Here is a 22,237-nt window from a genome sequence, read left to right on the forward strand (position 1 = left end):
CGCGGTGAAAGGTGTGTGGTATGGTTTTAGTCTTGCCACGTGAACGATGTCACTTGCAGCTGATGATGACGCTGACAGATCGGCGGGGATGAATTCATACGTGACATCGGTCACTTGTCGTACCACACAATAAGGGCGAGTGTAGCGCGACAGCAGCTTTTCAGAAAGGCCCACACGGCGAACGGGCGACCAGAGAAGCACCAGAGAACCCGGAGAAAAGTGCACGTCACGATGGTGGCAATCATAGAGGCGTCTCTGATGCTCCTGTGAGGCCTCGAGACGGGAGCGGGCGAGCTGGCGTCGGCGTGTGCGATCGCGGCGCGGGCGTATTCAGTGGCGGAACGTGTGGCCGAGGGCAGCAAAGTGTCCAAGGGCAACACGGGTTCTCGGCCATATAGGAGATAGAATGGTGAATTGCCGGCGGTGTCGTGGCGCGATGAATTATACGCGAACCTCACATATGGTAAGTGAAGATCCCAGTCGTGGTAGTCGGTCGCAACGTACTTGGAAAGCATGTCGGTGATGGTCCGGCTGGGGCGCTCCGTGAGGCCGTTGGTCTATGGGTGGTAGGACGTGCTGAACTTGTGCTTTGTCGAGCAGGAGCGGAGGATGTCCTCGACGACTGCCGACCGAAAGCTGCCGCCACGGTCAGTGAGCGATTGGCGCGGAACTCCGTGCACTAAAATGATGTCATACAGCAGAAAGTCAGCAACGTCGGTAGCGCAACTTGTCGGGAGGGCTCTGGTGATTGCGTACCGCGTAGCATAATCGGTAGCGACGGCGACCCATTTATTTCCGGAGCCTGAGAGAGGGAATGGTCCAAGAAGGTCTAGACCAACACGGAAAAAGGGTTCGGGTGGGATGTCGATCGGCTGGAGACATCCAGCTGGAGGTGTGGAGGGCTTCTTCCGGCGCTGACAGGGCTCGCAAGCTGCAACGTAGCGCCGCACGGAGCGGGCGAGACCCGGCCGAGAGAATCGACGGCGTACACGGTCGTATCTGCGCGAGACGCCCAAATGTACAGCCAAGGGAGCATCGTGCAGTTGCTGGAGGACAGCCGACCGCAGGTGCGATGGAATGACGAGCAGAAGGTCAAGGCCATGTGGATCGAAATTGCGGCGGTATAATGCCCCCTCCTTAAGGAGAAACATTCGGAGAGAGGCGTCGCCAGGAGTTGACTCCAGACGGTCGATGAGGGCGCGTAATGAAGGATCGCGCCGTTGCTCGTTGCCGATTTGAAGCAACTGGGACACAGAGAAAACGCAAGCGATGGCGTCCACATCAGCCGGTTTGTCGACAGGGCAGCGGGACAAACAATCGGCATCCTGGTGCAAGCGTCCCGTCTTATATACCACGGAGAAGGTATACTCTCGCAGGCGTAACGCTTAGCGAGCGAGTCGTCCCGTGGGGTCCTTGAGCGAGGATAGCCAGCAGAGAGCGTGGTGATCAGTGATGACACAGAAGCGGCGTCCGTACAAGTATGGACGAAATTTCGCAACAGCCCACACAAGAGCGAGGCACTCGCGCTCTGTGATCGAATAATTGCGCTCGGCGGGTGATAGAAGTCGGCTGGCATAGGCTATTACGCGATCATGTCCACGCTGGCGCTGTGCTAACACTACTCCTACACCGTTACCACTGGCCTCAGTTCGAACTTCCGTTGAGGCAGCCGAGTCAAAGTGGGCAAAAATGGGAGGCGTGGTAAGGAGAGTAGTCAGCTGCGAGAAAGATGCGGCGTGGTCAGGACCCCAAGAAAAAGGGGCGTCTTTCTTCAAGAGGTCGGTAAGGGGACGTGCGATGGTCGCAAAATCCTTCACATAGCGTCGGAAGTAAGAGCACCGCCCTACGAAACTACGAACGTCCTTGGTAGACTTCGGAACAGGAAAGTTCGTAACGGCGCTAATTTTGTCCGGATCAGGTCGCACGCCGCTGGCGTCCACGAGGTGTCCAAGGACGGTGCTTTGGCGGCGAGCGAAGTGACATTTTGACGAGTTCAACTGGAGACCGGCGCGACGAAACACGTCAAGAATCGGTGAAAGACGGTCTAGATGCGTGTCAAATGTGGGCGAATAAACGATGACCTTGTTCAGATAGCACAAACAGGTGGACCACTTGAACCCCTGAAGCAAAGAGTCCATCATTCGTTCGAAGGTGGCAGGCGCGTTACACAGACCGAAAGGCATCACCTTGAACTGATAAAGGCCATCAGGCGTAACAGATGCAGTCTTCTCTCGGTCCATGTCATCGACGGGTATCTGCCAGTAGCCGGACTGTAAGTCGATAGAAGAAAAATAGGTGGCACCGTGCAGGCAGTCTAGAGCGTCATCAATAAGTGGCAAAGGATACACGTCCTTTTTTGTGATTTTGTTCAGGTGGCGATAACCTGCACAAAAGTGCCACGTTCCATCCTTCTTTTTGACAAGTACGACGGGAGATGCCCAGGGAGGACAGGAAGGCTCGATAAGGTCCTTTGCAAGCATCTTTGTGACTTCCTGTTGGATAACAGCTCGTTCCGACGAAGAAACACGGTATGGACGTCGGTGAATAGGGTTCTCATCGCCAGTATTTATGCGATGGGTCACGATGGACGCTTGACCTAAGGGTCTATTGTCAAAGTCAAAAATGTCGCGATAGTCTTCAAGAACGCGGCAAAGAGCTTCAGCTTGAGCAGGTGTAAGGTCAGAGGAGACCATCTTCTTAATGTCGACGTCAGTACCGTGCGATGACGTCACGGTATGGGCTGAGCTGTAACGAGCTTCCACTATGAATGGCTCGACCTCATCATCCTGCAAAGCGCGAATTATAGCCAAGGAGATGCCCTGAAGCAGAACTTGCGTGGTTAGCGCGAAATTGACAAGTGGAAGGCAGGTGCGGTTGCCAGTAATTTTCAGCACAGTGTGCGGCACGGTAACACCATGTGTAAGCATAACGGCCGGAATTGGTGCAGCCACGTAAATGCCGTCAGGTACAGCTGGTGAGGACAACAAGTCGACGTGTGTCACAGAGTGAGGTGGTAGGCGAATAAAATCTATGCAGCTCAGATGGCTTGGAGGCGGGTCCACAGGGTCGGCAAGAAGAGGCAAGTTAAGGCGAAGTGAGCCGGCCGAACTGTCAATGAGGGCAGAATGATGGGCGAGAAAATCCAGACCGAGAATGAGTTCGTGAGGGCAATGCTCGATGACGGTGAAGAGAACGACGGTGTGTCTCTCAGCAATGGTGAGTCGGGCAGAACACATGCCAACAGTAGCGATCGACAGTCCCTCCGTCGGCGACTTGTACAACTCGGTTCGGGGCAGGCGTCAGAGCTTTCTTGAGCCGACGGCGAAGAGCAGCACTCATAATGGACACATGCGCCCCAGTGTCAATCAACGCCCACACAGGAACATTGTCGACGAGAACGTCCAAAAGATTCTTGTTCGTGGGTAAGGTGAAACAAGGATTTCGGGCCAATGTCGTCAATGCAGCTTCACCTCCAGAAGCTGCACTGTCTAGTTTTCCGGTCGGGAGTGCGGCGAGTAGGTCGGAGAAGGAGCACGGCGTGAAGGGGGCGAGCGAGATTGGCGGCGGGAAGGAGAAGGCGAGCGGGAGTAGCGGGGTCGTGTGAAAGGTGTCGCAGAGTCAGATGATGGAGCGGGCATAGAAGGGGCGAAGGAAAGGATGCGCTAGAGGGGCGAGGGGGTAATCAGGATAATAGCGCCTCGGAGAAGTTCAGCGGCTGCGGCAGTGGTGAGTGACATGTCCAATGCGTCGGCAGTTAAAACAGATCGGCTTGTCGTCCGCGGTTCGCCATTCGTAGGGGTTGCGCTGTCCATAAGAGGAGCAAGAAGAGCGCGGTGGGGACGTGCGTTGAGACAAAGGTTCCGAGCGTACGGAACGAATGGATTGCACGCCGACATTGGACAACTCTTGACGGACGACGGCCTGGATCAAGGAGATTGTCACCGGAGAATGGTCAGGTAACGGGAATGAAGGGGCCGCCGGTTGTGCCGCTTCGACCTCACGACGAATGATGCGGGTCAAGTTGTCACATCGCGACGGCTGGTGGAAGAGGTGGTCACAGGATTACGTAGCAGCTGTGTTGGGAAGTCGCGTGATGTGCTCGGATACCCGGCGGCTTTTAGCATGCTCGAGACGGCGGCACTCCTTGAGGATGGTATCGATGCTGGTGACGTTCGTAAACACCAGTAAATTGAAGGCGCCGTCAGCAATGCCTTTGAGGACGTGACTAAGCTTATCGTCCTCAGTCATGTTCGGGTCAGCCTTGGCACAAAGGGCCAACTCGTCGAAAATGTACGACACGTAGGACTCGGTCGACGTCTGCACACGTGTGGCAAGGGCTTTCTTGGCGTTGACTTGTCGACCAAACGGATTGCCAAAAAGGTCGCGTAGCTTGTCTTTGAAGAGATCCCAGCTCGACATCTCCTCTTCGTGAGTCTGGAACTACGCCAATGGAGCTCCGTCGAGGTAGAAAAGTACGTTGGCAAGCATAATAGTCGGATCCCACCTGTGACTGGTGGAGACACGTTCGTATAAGCGGAGCCAGTCGTCAACATCAGGACTGCCGACTCCGTTGAAAACACCAGGATCCCGAGGTGGGGAAACTACGACGTAGGTCGGGGCTGCAGGCGGAGACGCTTGCGTAGATGAAGTGCCGCCAGCAGGAGCCGAAGTTGCATTGTCGCCGTTGCGACCGCTGCGAAGGTCCATGACGGGTACGGGGAACGTCCACCTCCACCAAATTAATGTTACGTGAAGCTGAAGCCGAGCACTATTTACAATTTATTTACAGGTAAGCTCACGGAGCCAAAATGGCGACGCTATATCAAACCGGCACACACGTCGTCTTCCTACTCCTCAGAGCAGCCACACAGTGGCGGCTGTTCCGTAGCAATATAAGGCACACTGTAGCTGGTGCTCCGGACAAAATAGGACAACTGTAGCGATTTACCGCGCACCCGACGCACTGTATACGGGGGATTTTGCATTTCGCCCCCAAATAAATGCGGCCGCAGCACCAACGAATTGAAATCAGCGACCTCGAGCTTAGCAGCACCACATCAAAGCTGCTAATCTACCACTGTGGCATTCAATTCCTACAGAAATGTTGCCATTAAGAAACACGTCATCAAAAATAGATTTGCTTAACAAAAAATTACTCTGGGCCTTTACGTGTCAAAACCTCAATAATGTGAAGCAAACTCTAACTGGGGCTCCGGACAGATTAGGACAACTGGAACTACTTATCGCACTCACGATGCACTGTATACAGGGGTTTTTGCATTTCGTCACCAAATAAATGCGGCCGCGGCGGGCATGATTTGAATTCGACGACATCGTGCTTAGAAGCGCCACGTTAAAGCTGGTAAGCAACCATGGTGGCATTCAATTTCTAGAGAAATGTTGCCATTAGCAAAGACGAGATCAAAAATAGATTTGCTAAACAAAAAATTATTCTGGGCTTTTAGGTGTCAAAACCTCAGTAGTATGAGGCACACTGTAGCTGGGGCTTCGGACAAATTAGGACAACTGGAGCTCTTTACCGCGCATCCGATGTACTGAAAACGGGGGATTTTCCATTTCGCCCCGAATTAAATGCAGCCGCGGCAGCCACGAATTTAATTCGGCGACCTCGTGCTTAGGATCGCCATGTTAAAGCTGCTAAGCAACCCCGGTGGCATTCAATTTCTACAGAAATGTTGCCATTAACAAAGACATAATGAAAAATAGATTTGCTAAACAAAAAATTATTCTGGGCTCTTACGTGTAAGAACCTCAATAATCTGCGGCCCACTGCAGCTGGAGCTCCGGACGAAATAGGACAACTGGAGCTCTTTACCGCGCATCCGATTCACTGTATACGGTTTTTTTTTTTGCATTTCACCCCCAAATATATGCGGCCACGGCAGCCACGAATTCAAATCGGCGACCTCGTGCTTAGGAGGGCCAGGTTAAAGCTGCTCAGCAACCACGGTGGCATTCAATTCCTCAGAAAGGTTGCCATTACCAAAGACAAATCAAAAATAGGTTCGCTAAACAAAAAAAATATTCTGGGCTTTTACGTGTCGAAACCTCAATAATCTGAGGCACACTGTAGCTGGGGCTCCGGATAAATTAGGACAACTGGAGCTATTGATCGCCAACACGGTGCACTGTATACCGGGGTTTTTGCATTTCGCCCCCAAATAAATGCGGCTGTGGCAACCATGACTTGAATTCGGCGACCTCGTGCTTAGCAGCGCCACGTTCAAGCTGCTAAGCAACCACGCTGGAAATCAATTTCTTCGGAAATGTTGCCATTAGCAAAAACAAGATCAAAAATAGATTTCCTAAACAAAAAATTATTCTGGGCTTTTACGTGTCAAAACCTCAATAATGTGAGGCACACTATAGCTCGGCCTCCGGACAAATTAGGACAACTGGAGCTATTCATCGCGCACACGATGCACTGTATGCGGGGGTTTTTCCATTTCGTCTCCAAATAAATGCGGCCGCCGCAACCAGGATTCGAATTCGGCGACCTCGTGCTTAGCAGCGCCACGTTAAAGCTACTAAGCAACCACGGTGGCATTCAATTTCTACAGAAAGGTTGCCATTACCAAATACAAAACCAACAATATATTTGCTGTTCAAAAAATTGTTCGGGGCTTTTATGTGTCAAATCCAGAATATTAGGAGGCACACTGTAGCTGGGGGCTCCGGACAAGTTTGAAAAACTGTGGTTATTTACCGCGCACCCAATTCACTGTATACGGGGATGCTTGCATTTCGCCGCCAACGAAAAAGGCCGCCAAAGCCAGGGTTCAATCCAGTGACCTCGTGCTTAGCAGCATCACGTTAAAGCTACTAAACATAAAAGAAATGTTGCCATTAACAAAGACGAGATCAAAAATATATTTGCTGTTCTAAAAAATTGTTCGGGTCTACGGCCATATATGGTATAATAAATAATGGGTAGATATAGCCATATACGGCATAGAAGCTGCCTATATATGGAAATATTAAATATTTGAAACATATGGTCATATACGGCCCTTATATGCCACAGGTGGCCCCATCTGGCCAATTTTTAATATGCCCATAGATGGCGAGAGCCCGTGGAGGTTCAGTTTCTTGTTTGGATATTGTGGCGAATGGACGTGCTTTTCGGGTCTCAGTTGCGGCGACGAAATCATAAGTTCATGTGCATGCTTTAGGCTTGCTTCTGTTTTTTATTTGCTGATTTTTTGCCTCTAAATAGTAATTGCGTGGTTTTCCTTTTCTTTCCTTTTTGTCCCCCGTATTTCGGGTGTGCGGGTGTGCTTCGTGTTCTTTTGGTTTTTCAGGATTGTTAGAGCGTCCTTTCGTGCCACGTGCTTCAACACGTGCAGCCGGGTGGGACGTTGAATGTTTCTAGGTTTTAAATGGTAGCTTGGAAGTGGCACGACAAATTGCTATTAGCGGTTTTACTATGAGGGTTTTTGTAGGAAAGTGAGATCGTGGCCGCGTGGTTTAGCGCGTGCGAGAGCGTGTCATACCTTCGGTCTCCGCGGCATTGATTCCTTTTGAAACAATGTGAGAGTTGCTTTGCTACATTTTGAGGATGGGGATCCTGTGCTTATCGGTTTTTGATAAAAGGCACGCGCACTGCATTGATATAGTATTATAGTATTTGTATCAGTAGTAGCATTATTACAGTATTGTAGTATCTGCAAGAAAAAGTGCAATACAAGGCTAGAAAGACGGGAAAGCAAAGCTGTGCCCGTGGGGTCCCTCAAGGCAGATGAGGAGACGGATGAGAAGGGAGAGGGCATCGAATGAACAGGCACACAATGTGATGTCGATAATAGGCTGCAGAAATTGGAGGCTTTCCAGGAAGAGCTTTTCAAACACGTGCAAGAGCTCAAAAATGAGCTAAACAGGGAGCGTGATGCACGGAAGGTAGTTGAAAAGAGACTTGAAGCAGCCGAGGAAAAGCTAAGCAGGGCCGCCATTATGAACGAAAACATTGGAACGCAGACTCACTAAGCGACAGGCGAGGGAGGGTCATCGAAATACGTGGAAGGCATGCAGGGTGATGACGGGTTACCTGGAAAGAGCGGCACCTACCTTGAGGCCCCCACGCGGAAAACGCAGGAGCCCAAGGGACAATGCCCCTTGTCGAGTCCGAATCATCGGAAAAGGACAAAGGGAAGCAGGGAGTGGTAGGAGAGAGTGTAAGGGTGATTATCGCTGGCGACTCAAACGTGGCTGTGTGCTCAAAAGCAATTGTGGAAAGGGTGAAAGGTGACAAAAGAGTGGTGGTAGGGACATTTCGAGGGCGGACACTGGGTTCTGTCATGGAGCGAGCAAAAGAATAGCTCGCGGAAGATGCCCACGCGCGCAACCTTCTCACAGCAGCAGGTGGGCTAAATGACGTCCTAAATAGGAAAGGGCAAGGACTAGCCCAGCGCTTGGCGAATGGGGTGGACGACTTGCGCGAACTATCCCCTCAGGCACAGATCGTGGTGTGCACGGTGCCAGAGGTGCCTGTGCGTGACAGTCATGTACAAAGAGCCGTAGTGGCTGCTAATGAGGAAATGTGGAAAATGAGCCGAGAGAAAGGCTTCGAGGTTGTCGAAGTAAACAGGGAAGTGAGAAGTTGTGGTGGTTTTGAACGAGACGAGGTCCACTTCAATTACAGGCTGGCACGAGAAGTGGGCTGGCGACTTCGTAGCACGCTGTTGCTTTATTTGGGGGCCCGCGGGCGCTCAGGAGGTCAGAGTAGATAGTAATGAAGAAGGTACCCTAGGAGAACATCAGAAGAGCATCGCCGTCGATAACATAAACAGGAGGAAAGCAAGAAAAATAACTCGCCATGCAATAGGCTACATAAACATGCAGGGCGGCAGAAGAAAGGAAGAGTGGGCAGAGATTGAGGAACAGTTACATAGAGAACAAACATAGGTGTATGCGGTTACAGAAACACACTTTAGAGACTCAGAAGAGCCGAAAGCATATTTAGCGCCAGCAAACAAGGACGGAAGGGAAAACCACTTTTTGATTATGAGGCACGCCGTAGTGGAGAAATCCGAAAATTTCGACCACCTGGGGTTCTTTGACGTGCACCTAAATCTAAGTAGACGGGTGTTTTCGCATTTCGCCCCCATCGAAATGCGACCGCCGTGGCCGGGATTTGATCCCGCGACCTCGTGCTCAGCAGCCTAACACCATAGCCAGACGGAAGGGAGACGACACCACAAGAGCCACCAGGTATTGAGAATTATGTTTGGGAAAGGTGCAACAGAACTAAGTCGGAAAGAAAGGGAGGGGGAGTCGGAATACTCATCCATCAGAGAGCCAAATGGAAAATAGTAAATTGACAATGTCAAGAGCTTCTTTGGTTATCAGGTACAATGAGTGGGAAAGAAACTTGGCTGGGCGTTACGTATTTCTGGACCGCAAAAAATTGCACAGAGAAGAATAAAGAGTTAGTGGAATGCATAAGCGCTCATATTAAGGGTTTCGGGAAAGGTGCTGAAATTGTCGATTAGGTGACATGAATGCCCACATACAGGATTTTCATGGCTATACCGACAATAACGGGAAGTCAATGCTAGACTTTTGTGAGCAACATAACCTTGTTATCATGAATACAGTGCCTAAGTGTGAAGGACAGATCAGCTGGGAAGTGGGAAACCGGCAATCGACCATTGATTACTGCCTGATGACAGAAGGAATTCATGATAAGTTGAGAGAAATGGTCATCGAAGAGGAAGGGTGTAGCAGGATAGGGGTTGACCGTAAACGCATCATTTTGAAAATGGGATATGTTGTTGGGAACGAGAGCAAGGAGAGCAAACTGGCCAATCCAAATTTGAACGCTGAACAAATAGCAAATATAGTAATTAGAGTTGAGGAAGAACTTGGCAAATGGTCAAGTAAAGACTGGGAATATGGTGAGCTTCTAAGTGTAATAACGACAGAAATACGAAAAGAAAAACAACAAGTTCCTTGTAAAGGAAAAAAGAAACCGAAAAGATGGTTGAACAAGGAGATTAGAGAAGTGATCGCCGAACGACAGATAGCATCTCGAGAGCACAGGCAGGCAAAGAAGGCGCAGTTGCCGCAGGATGAAGCAACCAGCAAATGGGAAATATACCGGGAGTCTATGGTTCAAATACTGGTGCAAGCAAAATTAAAAGGTTAATGTGAACGTTGGTTGTCAGAAATACGCGAGAAAATGAAGGCCTCATCTAGAATATTTTGGAACCACATAAAATTATTAGGCAGGAAGTCAACAAAAATACAAAAACATATCCTAGACGAAGATGAAAACAGACTGGAAGGGGAAGCGGCAATAAATTACATTCGAAAAGTAACAGCCTAGTCTTTCCAAGGCGATGACGGGGTTGTATTTGAAGAAGAAAAGAGCATGAAAGAGACCCAAATGGAAAAGGAGCTGGTGCTGACAAATTTAAACTGGAAGAAAGCGGAAGAGAAAATTCCTAAGCGCACAGCCACAGGGCTAGACGAGGTTGCCGTTAGGCTGATAAATGAACTGAAGTTGAAGTTTATTTTCACCACCATCAGTACAGTGTGTTTTACACAGAACCTGTTGTGTAGTGGAAAGTGAGGAAAAAGCTGCGCTGATGCAGCTTGACTAGCCCCACCTCCCATCCATACAAGGCAGCAGAACGACAGCACAGCGAACTTTATACAGTCTTAACGTATGATAGAAAAAGAAACAATATAAGTAAATAAAACGTGTACGATAATTGTCAAGTACACATAATTATATGCGCCCTTGGATGCCCAAAAGTGCATCAATCATTCACGCACAAAAAACCAAAACCAATGAAAAGAACATTATTGCCAGGTAACATAACAGTAAGACATACTGCAAACAGAAAGGACAGCTTTATTTCGAAAGAATTTTTGGAGGCTTGTAGCGGATTATGAGAACAAGTTGTATAGCCCCTTTCATGAAAGGACATGCAAGTGATTTTCTGTAAGCTTGAACGTATTGAGTACGTGTGGAATGGCGAATTTTAACATTTGGAGACCGTAATTCGTTCGTGTTCGGGGAATGTGCCAGTGTTCAGAATTTCTGATGGGACGCAATGAAATGTTCGGCTGTAAATGCGTTAAACCGCTTAAAATTAGGACATTTCTGCGAATTTCAGACCTCAACGACAACAACAACTGATGTTCCATAGGCAACACTGAATTTTAAAACATAAACTTCATAAATAAATTAGATGTATGATCTCTATAGCCTAAATCTGGAACAGCCCGTAAAGCACACTTCTGAAGTGTATATAACTTTTTCTTTGATGTTTGAGTTCCAGATGCCCATACCAACTGGCAGTAGCGTAGGTGGGAACTAAAAAGCGAATTCAAAATATGAAGTTTCTGGGGAACCGGCAGAAACGACTGACACCTCCTTAGCACACCTAGGGCTTTTCTTAGCTTAATACACAATTCATCAATGTGTGAATCCCACAACATATGTTCATGAAAGATAATTCCTAATGTTTTCACAGTCTCTGAAAGTTCAATTTCGAAATTATTTAGTAGCAGTTAATTCGAGTACTTGCAAGCCATTCCTTTCGGACGGAAAAGAACGGCCTTGGTTTTAGAGCTGTTGATTTGTAACGAATTACGACAAGACCCTTCCGATAATTTGTGTAAAGTTTCATTAGCTGCTCGAATCAACTCATCTAGGTTTGCTCCTGTAAAAAATAAGCTCGTGTCATCTGCATAGATAATGTATTTATTGATTGATCTGTGTCTACAATATCATTATTGTAAAGGTTAAATAAATAGGGCCTAATATACTTCCCTGTGGTACACCAAGTTTGATTTTTCGGGCCTTAGATATTTCCCTATTTATTGACACACACTGGTACCAATCGCTAAGATAGCTCCTTATTAAGTCAAGTGTAATGCCTCTGATGCCATAACAGGGCAATTTTTCTAACAATGTTTGGTGATCAATCCTACCAACGCTTTTGTAAAATGTACAAATACGCCTAGTGTGAGCTTTCTTGCTTCAATGTTGCCTAGTATGACCTCTTTCTGATGTAGAAGCTACTGTCTCTGTCGATACACCTCACCTGAAACCGTATTGTGCCACTGTACCAAAAAGTAAGGAAGCTCTGGTGAAAGCAGTGGAAAAAACTTTAAAAGATAGACGAATACCAGACAGTTGGCGACAAAGTAGAATGAATTCCATTTATAAAGGTAAGGGAGAGAAAGGCATAATTCACTCGTATAGACCGTTGACCATTACATCGGTAATATACAGGCTAGCAATTCAGGCAATCAAATTAAAGTTTCAAGCATGGGCACAGAATAATGGCATTTTGGGAGAGCTTCAGAATGGCTTCAGAACAGGTAGGCGTTTGGACGATAACTTGTTTGTTCTTACTCAGTGTACTGAAATATCAAAAGCAGAAAGAAGACCGTTGTATGTGGCCTTTTTAGACATTACAGGCGCCTACGACAACGCAGACCGCAAAATTTTGTGGGATATTAGGGAAAGGGAAGGGTTAGGTAACGATTGTCTACAGCTTTTGAGAGAGATTTACCAAGAAAATACCGTTTGCATTGAATGGAAAGGGATGAGGAGCGAGGAGAAAGTTCATATCAACAAGGGACTGAGGCAGGGATGCCATTTATCCCCGCTGCTGTTTATGATGTACATGGTGAGGATGGAGAGGGCGCTAGAAGGAAGTAATATCGGGTTTAATCTTTCATACAAACAGGCGGGTACAGTAGTAGAGCAGCAACTCCCAGTCCCAGGTTTATTTTATGCGGACGACATTGTGTTGCTTGCTAACAAGCAAAGTGATTTGCAACGTCTGGCTAATATCTATGGACAGGAAGGCAACAATTTAGGTTTGAAATTTAGTTTTAGAAAATCTGATGTTATGATATTCAATGAAAACAGCGAACAGACAGTGGAGATACGGGGCCAAGAAATACCTCGGGTTACAGAATATAAATACCTTGGTATATAGATAAACGAAAGCAATATATATATGGAAACACAGGAAAAAAAACGTAACAGTAAAGGGGAAGAGAAATGCAGCCATAATGAAGCATAGAGCGCTATGGGGATAAAATAGGTACGAGGTCCTCCGAGGTATGTTGCAAGGTGTAATGGTTCCAGGACCTACTTTTGGAAATGCGGTTGTTTGCTTTAAATCAAGGGTACAATCAGGACTCGACGGGAACCAAAGGTCAGTTGGTCGCCTCGCATTGGGCGCTCACGGGAAGACTACAAATGAAACTGTGCAGGATGATATGGCCTGGACAAGTTTTGAAGCTCGCAGTAAAATTGAGTATGAAGAACGGCTGAGGAATATGGAAGAAAGTGAATCGGCTGGGAGAGTGTTCAGGTATCTGTACAGTAAAAACATTGATTCACAGTGGAGGAAAAGAACTAGGAAGCTTAACAGCAAGTATGCGGCCTGTAGGGTGGGCAACTCAGCAACAAAGAAGGTCAAGCGGAAAGTCAGAGAGGCTGAATTAATCTCATGGGTGGCGGCAATGGAAAAGAAACCTGCCATGAGTAACTACTTAAGAGGAAAAAACGAAATTAGGAAAGAAACCATTTATGATAACTCAAAGGGAAGCTCATTACTTTTCGAAGCGAGATCGGGATGCCTTAGAACACGCACCTATAAAGCGAGATATAAGAAGGAAGAAGAAGCATGTGCGTGCTGCGGTAAAGCTAGGGAAACGACGGAGCATGTTTTATTAGAATTTGAAGAAGTCTATCTAGCGTTCGATTCAGGCACCACTGGCCTTCTTGAAGCCCTTGGGTTCAGCGGGAGCAGTGGTAAAGCAAACGTGTCCGCAATAGGCGTTAGTAAGAGGCGATTGGAGGATTGGTGGAAGAAAAGTAGGGAAATGACAAAAAACGGAGACATACAAAAGCACAGTTCGCAATAGGGGATCAGAAAATTTGGGCGTGGTAGTTTAACCTAGGTAGGACATTAGGCAGTATAATGCAACATAAGGCAGCATTAGGCAACCCACCGCCCCGTTTCAAAGGGGACGCTCATAACATCCATCCATCCATCCATCCATCCATCCATCCATCCATCCATCCATCGAGTGTTTCGATTGCGTTCTCCCAGCTACCACTTAAGTTTTACGGCATCACTGCCGGTTTGCGTCATCACTGCTCCCGCCGCAACCAATGCAAATATGGACGTGTTCGCTCATGCAGTTCACTAAGAACTCACACTTCTCCACCGCGCACTAGTTACCGGGCTCCTCCAGCGTTTTCACGCCTCATTCGACATTGGCCAGCAGTCCTTGGGCCGAGCGTCAGCAGTCGTTCATCAGATTGACACCGGTCAACCAACAACATTGCGCCAGCGTCCGTATCGTGTGTGTGCCGCTGAACGCCGGATCATCGACAAGCAAGTTGACGACACGCTGAGCCGTGATATCATCCAGCCCTCTAACAGTTCATGGGAGTCGCCAGTTGACCTAATTAAAGAAAAAGACGGCTCCACAAGGTACTGCGTCGACTATCATCAGCGCATTAACCGAATGACGCGCAACATGCCTATTCTGTGTAGCGCATCGACGATGCCTTGGACAGTCTACAGGTAGCGGAATTCTTTTTCTCGCTGGATCTGCGCTCCGCGTACTGGCAAGTGCCGTTGGCAGTGGCCGATAGCCCAAAGCCAGCCTCTGTAGCACCTGATCGGCTATACGAATTCACCGTCATGTCCTTCGGCCTCTTAAACGAACGTGCCACATTTGAACGAATGATGGAGACCCTTCTTCGAGGCTTCAAGTGGAATACGTGCCTTCGTTGCTTGTCCATTGGACATCGCGACCAACTAATATGCCCAATACCGGTTCTCTTCAATAAAACATCCAACTGGTCGGCTCACTTCCCTATTGAAAAAATATGTATGAGAATTTTACGAGAACTTATCTACGCTATTATTGCTCCGTAGACTCAACGATGTCGTATGTCACATGTGTACGAGAGAACATCGTCACTGAACGAGATCGTTCTCGTATGGGTACATTAAACGAGATTATTCTCGCATAGCTATGCTTGACGAGATAGTTCTCGCACGTCTATGCTCAACGATATCGTTCTCGTTTGTGTATGCTACATGAAAATGTTCTCGTTCAGCTATACAAAATGACACTATTCTTGTTTAGCTGCATTCTACAAGTGTTCTCATTTGTGTTGAATGAGTTCTTTTGTTCATGCAATATTTTTGGTGAAGTTCCACACAGTAACATCTACTGCCAACATTACAGCGAGTTAATTTCTATCACGTGAGTCGGCCGATGTGCCAGCTAGTAGACAAAGAGGACACTTTTTAGGGCACACAATTAACACAAACCATCTTTATTTTGCATCTCGAAGCATGGTGGCCAGGTGCTTGTTTAGGTCCTTCAGCCTCCTTGCCTCTGTATCCACAGTGCTCGGTGTTTTTGACACAAAGTGCTCGTATGCCTCTGCAAAAAAATGTAAACAAAGCAGCCGGCCCTGTTAGATTCTAACAAGCCATTGGAACTGACATGCATAATAGGTGGCTCCACTGCATAACTGAATGGGCTGGTTCTTGCATGATATTGTGTGTAAAGCGTGAAAATCTCACAGAGAAACAGGAAAAAGAGAACACGGAGGCTTATGAGTTTTCTACCTATGTAAATTGATATTTCAACATTAACGACAGCAGTTGAAAGCAAGTGCTCGTCCTCGCATTGTCTTGTTCCTGTCTCTGACAAACAATATAAATGGCTGCAGAATTGCAATACAAAACCACAGAAATAGTCTAATACCTTTCCACAAGTATTTTACATTAAATGAACAAGTATAACAAGCTCATGCAAGTGAATACAAGAGATAGTACAGCTCTTTGCTACCGCACTGCGGAATATGCAGACGGAAAACACTGCATAGATGCCAGTGCAGAATTGTTTATAGGAAAGATTAATGCACCTTTAATACCACTATAGAAACTAAATGATAGTTTTTGTTCTAGTTTAAGGCCTAAACAAGCTCCATGGCAGTTTGCATTTAAGGAGTGTAAGCATCCTCTGAAAACATGTACATGAGGAACACTGCAGAACACGAGTGTATTTATCACCAAGGCCAACCCTTGTGTCTTCTTAAATATTTATCAAAAGTCAAACTCAAAACTGATACTGAGGTGCAAGGTGTCCATATCATATTACCTTGTGAAAGCACTGTGGTGCCTGGATGTTGTGGGACCAACTCGGACGTGGAGATCAGCACTGATCAGCAACACTGCAGTCTGCTTACAGCTTTCCTGCAGGCCCAGCACACCTGCATTAAAGCAAGTGAGCTTGGTGTCACAAGAGCACTGTATTTACCCGCATAATGATCGCACTTTTTTGTAAAAAAATGGTCGCAAATTCAGATGTGTGATCATTACGCCGGTTAAATTTCCCGCAAAAAGAATTTTTTTTTATCCCGCGTTTGCTGCGGGATGGCAACAGGTCAACAAATAGGTGGCTGCCACTGAGTGTAGTGCGGGACACCAAAACAAAAATGGCGGCCGGCGCAGCAAGCTGAACACACCAAATGCGCCGAACGCGATTTTTTTTTCTTGTGACTACATTACACGCATTGAAACAGTTTCTTCCGTATCCGGAATGAATAATATCATTAATATCAGTAAGTTTGTGGCAATAACGTAGCCACGTCCACTATGAGGGGGCAGAAACAGATGGGCGTGCTTAGCTGCCAGTGACATAGAAAGACATGGCGGGCATGCTGCGGAAACTGCGGCATTTGCCTTCACTACTATCCTAATACAGCACGTTTCCGCTAAGGGTGGGAGAATATCTTAGCTGTGTTACAAGTGTTACAAGATTTGTTGCGTGCCCACGAGTGCAGATGAGAAAAATCGAAAGGTGCCTTTTTTGTTGTTCTTGACCACAACCATTACAAAGCCTACACATAATAAAGGCAATTTTGGTTGTAGCTTTTTTGTCATGGAAGTGCAGAAAATGATGAAAGGAATGAAATCGGGCATCTGCTTAAGAATGTTTGGTGCATGCAGACTGCTTGGTTTGTCTTAAAGAGTTGTTCGCGTAGCATCCGACAGATGGTAAGCGCGATCATTAATAGCTAGACTTGGCACATGACAGATCGCTGCGGCAAGTTCGGAGTGTGATCAACACAGGAAATTAAAAAAAATCGAATTTGTACGACAAAATTCAGGGCTGCGATCATTACGTGAGTGCGATCATTATGTGAGTAAATACGGTAAATATAAAAAGTGACACTGTGAACAAAGCAATACTTATTAGGTATAAATAAGAATGAAATGCTGACATTCGCCCATAGAAAGCTTTAAGTAACAAAGCCTGCAAGATAAGAAAAATGCAATGTATGGGCCATCTGTACAGGAACATTAATCGAAGGTCCCTTCATTTTTTTAGTCCCTTCTCCTCCTCATGCATTGATGGCAGTCAGGTTAAGTAAACTGGGCCAAATTACCACATAGTGTAAGCAAAGGTGGTCACTTTGTGGGCCAATTATGATACCATAGCACGACATGCATCCCTACAGTCGTTTTAATGTGTTCTGAAATGCTAGCCATCTTGTAGGCCCTACAGTGTCAAAGCATCCATAACCCTAACAGCGTTACCCTGTAGGGATAACCAATAAGTGTCCACAGCAGCACAACTCAGCATATCTATCAGGAGGCTTTCGTTACACTTTTACAACTCTCCTCCTCTGGCTTCATCCCAATTTTTGTCAATACAAGCTTGAAGCATCTGCACAAGCTGAATGCACCAGAGCACCATAAGAAATACCACATCTTTCTACCCAATTCCATGTTTAATATAAGACTGGCAAGTTCACTATCATGTGTAGAACAAACCAAATTGTTCTGTAATCATGTAATCTTCCACTACCTGTGAAAAAAAAGCATGCAAGAAAGAGTACGTAGAGCACAGGGGTGTTGATGGATATTAAATACCACTGTCGTGCAGCAGACACTACATCGGCAAAACAGACCAATGTATAAATGACTGGATTTGCAACCATGTTAACTGAATGCTCAGGTCATTTCGTGATCACTTGGTAGTGCAAAGCTCACTTGCATTATTTTGTTTGAAAACTGTGCACCTGTGGCAATGTATAAGGACCATAGTGCTGGCGAAATTCGTTAAGATTTCCTTGTATGTGTGACACGGAATCTGCAAGTTGGCTCCACCTCCAGTGGACTATCATATAGCAAGACTGCTTATTTATCATTGTAAAACAAGCGTCATAGTAGCCATGCCATGTGTCCTTTTCGCAGTTGTGTCAGCAACATGCATTTTCGATTTATCTGTTCTTGCCCTTTCACCTCTCGCTTTATAGTGCTGTGCAAGCAGTAAAACTGGATGGTTGTTAGACTTATGTCCTGTCACTTCCTCACCTTTCTTATGAATTGTGCATCAAATAAGGCTTTTTTTTTTTGGTGAAAGAGTGCTACTTTAAGTCATAAACAAGTTCCATGGCGGTTTGCATTTAAGTATCTTCTGAAAACATGTACATGAGGAACACTGCAAGAAGAACGCTTTAAAAAAAGAACACGAGTGTATTTATCACCAAGGCCAACCTTTGTGTCTCAGCATATTTCTCATAACTGATACTGAGGTGCAAGGTGTCTATATCATATTACCTTGTCAATGAAGCAAAGCACAGTGGTGCCTGGACGTTGTGAGGCCAACTCAGACATAGAGATCAGCACCTGCACTGATCAGCAACACAGTAGTCTGCTTACACTCTTTCTGCAGGCCCAGCCACATCTGCATTAAAACAAGTGAGCTTATTCTCACAAGAGTATAATATAAAAAGTGACACTATGAACAAAGTAATTCTTATTAGGTATAAATAGGAATGAAATGCTGATATTCGCCCATAGAAAGCTTTGAGTTAACAAAGCCTGCAAGATAAGAAATGTGCAATGTATGAGCCATCTGTGCAAAAACCTTAATCGAAAATCCCTTTTTTTTTGCTTCTGTCCTCCTCGTGCATAGTTGGCAGACAGGTTAAGTAAACTGGACCAGACTGCCACGTAGGGTAAGCAAAGGTGGTCACTTCTTCGGGGAGCAGCCTATAGGCTGCTTCTTGAAAGAGTATCAGAAAATGCGAATAATGCATGTATTCATTATTCACAAGAGGCCTTGTTTCTCTGAGAATGCCACAGCCAATCACATATTTTAAATTGAGCATTTTAAAATGCATGCAAAGTACAGCATGGCCTTGAGGGTACCCCAGACTACTGAAATGCACATCAGCCAAGTTCAGCAGACAACACCATAATTAAGCCTCTAGAAGTTGTGCATTTTACTGCAAGTTAACAGAGTAATGAGGAAGAGAAGGTGAGGGAGATGGTGCCACTATAGCATAGTTCAAGCTCTATCCCACATCATGTGCAGAAGGGCAAAGAATGCCCAGCTTTCGGTTATACTCGCACCTGTGACCACTGCACCATGTTGACTGACATGCGTAACAAGCAGTTTGTGATACCACGTTATTACATCCTGCAACTGACGTGACATCAGAGATCAGCTTCAAGCTTGACGCTATGCTATACTAGGGACAGATAATGAACCGGCTACATTAAAATCTAAAGCAAAAGTGTTGAACATTGTTTGCCAAACCTGCCAGCCTCTGCACTTCATATTTTGCAAAAATTCTACACAGAAATCCTGTGTTGGAAAGACAGCATGCACTTTCCTAAAGCTTTCTCTCAGCGCCCACATTTTTCTATGCATACTTTATTAACCTTGACACGCTGTACACAAACAGCACACTTGGAAAAGCTGAAACTAATCGGGAAAGTTGGCAGGTACCAAATACACGAACAGAACCTAGAACACATAAATGGCTGTGACCGTTTTGTACGTACCTTGCCAAAGCAGGCAGATCAGATGCTTTGTCGTGCTGTTCAGGCTGCATAGCGCCGCAGTCTCCTTTGTGGTGCAGAGATGCCTCCGTCTCAGGAAATTGTGACATCCCTAAACAATAAATGTTCAGCTTATTGTAATCACTGCTGAATCTGCAAACTTGTGATTTAACAACATTGCGTCAAATTGTGGAAAGCTCTCGTACAGCCAGCTACAAGAAGCTGCATCCGCTTAGACAAATTAAATGTTTCATTCTTACATCACAGGCGGTTATTCAACGTGTCAAAGGCACGAAAACAAACAGAACACTAAACACAAGAAATACAGGTTGCCTTGGCGACAATCTATAAGCATCAAAGTTTGCATACAAGCTAAAATCTTCTCACGAGTCAGATCATTTGGATGCCGTCGCGCGTTGACGTTAGCTGTGAAAACATTTGCACAACACATCAACGTACTTCTAGAATTGTCTATACGATTTCTTGCTGAGAAATTACGTACAGAAGCAGTGACATTCCCTGCTTGAATTTTTGTGCCCGTTAAGACCAAGCGATGCCCCGGCGCTAGCATACTTCATAACAAAAAGAAAATAAACAATAGATGAAGCTCTTAACAACATCAATCTCGGGGTAATTTTCGTGAAACGTTTTGCTAAATGTGCACTACGATATCGAACGAACATTAGAGAATCACTGTTACTGTTTTTGTAGCTGTACTAATCATCTTCTGCTGTGCATGACAAGGTACACTACATCAACCATAAGAATGCGCTAGGCGCCGGACTTACCTTCTGAGGCGAGCGCTCCTTCGTGTCCGTTCACGCCGCATCGACTGCACCAACAGTCCGTCCAGCGTAGTGTTGAATTGCGGTGAACTACAGCACGCGATAGCACAACTATCAACACATTCTTCCGTGCACTGTGAGCCGATGCGGGAGCGGCGAGAGTACAACAGCTTCTCATGAGCCGGGCACAAAGATAGCGCGTGTGGACCGCACTACGATAATCAACAGCGGCGCACCTCAAGAAACATACAGCGAGCTAATAGCATTGCACAGGACCTAGGGCTTAGTGATCGTTAATTCACACAAAAAAGGAGCACATGTTCTCTAAGCACCGCGTAAATATGATCAAACGATCAGTACCACATCGACCGCCCGGGCCGCCGCAATAACGTTTAGAGATCCGCTTTAAGTACCCCAACTCGAGCCTATGCGCACCATTTAGCCCGCTGCCGTTCCCGCCACCGCAGCGCAGCCATCGACCTCCACGCCAAGCGTCCGAGCGTCGTCTGCTATAGCCTGGCACGGTTATGGGTGTTTGTCGCGGCACTCGGCATTTACATGGTGCTCGCTGAATAAAGCAGCCGTTATTTCTTTCTGTTGTTGTTTAAGCTGAAGTATAATATTTTACAGACACCATACCTGGGGGTGCAGGTCCGAAGAAACGAATGAGATGAAAAAAAAGTGGGCCTACAAACCAAAGTGCGCACGCAATGTTAACGCTCGGTGAACCACACTTCGCCGGTACTGGCGTCTCCGTGAGCGCAAAACTTGGACCGGACGCAAAAGACCTCGACCGCCAGCCACGTGCACGAGGTCAGTGACAAGGCACACGCAGTCACAAAATAAAATCGGCTACAGCACAAGAAGCGCAAACACCCGCAACTAACGTGCACATGTCAGCAAAGCAGCACCGCTCACTTGGTGCAGAGCTCGACCGCAGCGCCCTCACAGTCCCAGGTAGAAGTCGCGCCTTGCTCGAAAGGAAGAGTCGTGCAACTGAGAAAGTAACTATAATAGCGTCCTCGATCACCTTGCGCCGGAGTTGCCCCGAAACCAGAATGGTGCGATTTGCACCGCCGTGGTGGCGCACTGCGGAGGGTCAACATCGAGGACAAAACTGCACCCCGTGCAGGGTGCTTGCCTGCAGCGCTACATTGCCCCTGGCGCGAAAAACGTGCGCGAACACGCGCGCGCACATTTTATTGTTTGCAGGTGCTGAGCATCTGCGGCAAGCGCTCGAACCTTGTCAAACTGCGTGCTCCGACATACCTGGTTGCAAGCAAACACCAATGGATTTTATAATTAATCCATACGACCCGTTCCTGACGACCCGTTCAACGAACCTGTCCACTTTGGGCCGCTCTTCACCACATTGTTTTTGGACGCGAGGTCGATCAGCATGTCGTCTTCGCTGTCAGACGAACTTGAAAAAAGCTAATCTATTGCAGCAACTAGGAGCGCTTCCTTTCTCATTGCCGACATCTCCACTAGCTAACTCCGTCAACTTCGTTGCAACCGCAGCTTGCGCAGCTATCGGGCCAGAGCGTCCGCGGTTCTGCAGTCGGCAGTGCG

The 22,237-nt window shown here is 46.9% G+C and overlaps 1 long non-coding RNA gene across 1 annotated transcript; it reads right to left on the reverse strand.

Moving 5' to 3' along the window:
* Positions 1–15,333: 15,333 nt before the first annotated feature.
* LOC126522012 (uncharacterized) lies at positions 15,334–21,077 on the reverse strand. The gene is made up of 5 exons (XR_007597331.3): positions 20,669–21,077; positions 19,884–19,992; positions 18,651–18,777; positions 16,183–16,294; positions 15,334–15,459 (listed from the first exon to the last, which is right to left on the reverse strand). It is a non-coding gene; the product is annotated as an uncharacterized lncRNA (long non-coding RNA).
* Positions 21,078–22,237: the final 1,160 nt, after the last annotated feature.

This window comes from Dermacentor andersoni, chromosome 1 (genome assembly GCF_023375885.2).
Source record: "Dermacentor andersoni chromosome 1, qqDerAnde1_hic_scaffold, whole genome shotgun sequence".
NCBI classification, from domain to species: Eukaryota; Metazoa; Arthropoda; class Arachnida; order Ixodida; family Ixodidae; genus Dermacentor; species Dermacentor andersoni.